Source organism: Pteropus medius, unplaced genomic scaffold (genome assembly GCF_902729225.1).
Source record: "Pteropus medius unplaced genomic scaffold, Ma_sr-lr_union100, whole genome shotgun sequence".
NCBI classification, from domain to species: Eukaryota; Metazoa; Chordata; class Mammalia; order Chiroptera; family Pteropodidae; genus Pteropus; species Pteropus medius.
Genome location: NW_024342475.1, coordinates 637,316 through 638,086, shown reverse-complemented (window position 1 = coordinate 638,086; position 771 = coordinate 637,316).

Below are 771 nucleotides of genomic sequence, written 5' to 3'. Positions count from 1 at the left end.
GAGCAAAACAATAAAATTACTGGATAAATGAAAATCTCTTGTAGCTAAATCTTTATCTAATGTGGCACATATACTGAATTGTGGGTATACATTAAAAGATGTTCACTGCATTATTGGTAGTAGAACACTTTGCATTCATCAGTTGGACTGGCAACTTATAGCTTATCCATTCAGTGGAATATACTGAGAGTCAAATGAGAAAAGTTCCTAGTTACTGACATTTGTAGATACCCAGAATGTGCTTAGAAAAGAGGGCAGAGGGGACTTCCCATTAAGATGGTGGAGTAGATAAACGTGCTCGCCTCCTCCCATGACCACACCACAATTACAACTAAATTATAGAACAGCCTTCCTTAAGAACCACCTGAAGACTGGCTGAACAGAATCCCAATAACTTAGGACATAAAGAAGCCAAGATGAGACTGGTAGGAGGGATGGAGAAACAAAATAGGTAGATCCCAGGCCCACAGTGCTACAGTTGAGAAATGGGAGGGACCTCTCCGATGCAGAGGTCATCCAAGGAGCAAAGGATCCCAATCCTATACTGGGCTCCCCAGGCTGAGGCCCTATTGCTGGAAAGAGGAGCTCCCATAACATCTAGCCATGAAGCCCAGCGAGGATTGCATCCGGGTGAGATGGACAGCCACTGGGGCCCCAGGCGTTCCTCTTGAGTGGCCACACACGGACTTCACTCACAAACAGCTCACCTTAGGCTCCAGTTCAGGGGCAGCAGCTTGAAAGACACCAAGGACATAGAAGGAACTTAATTGA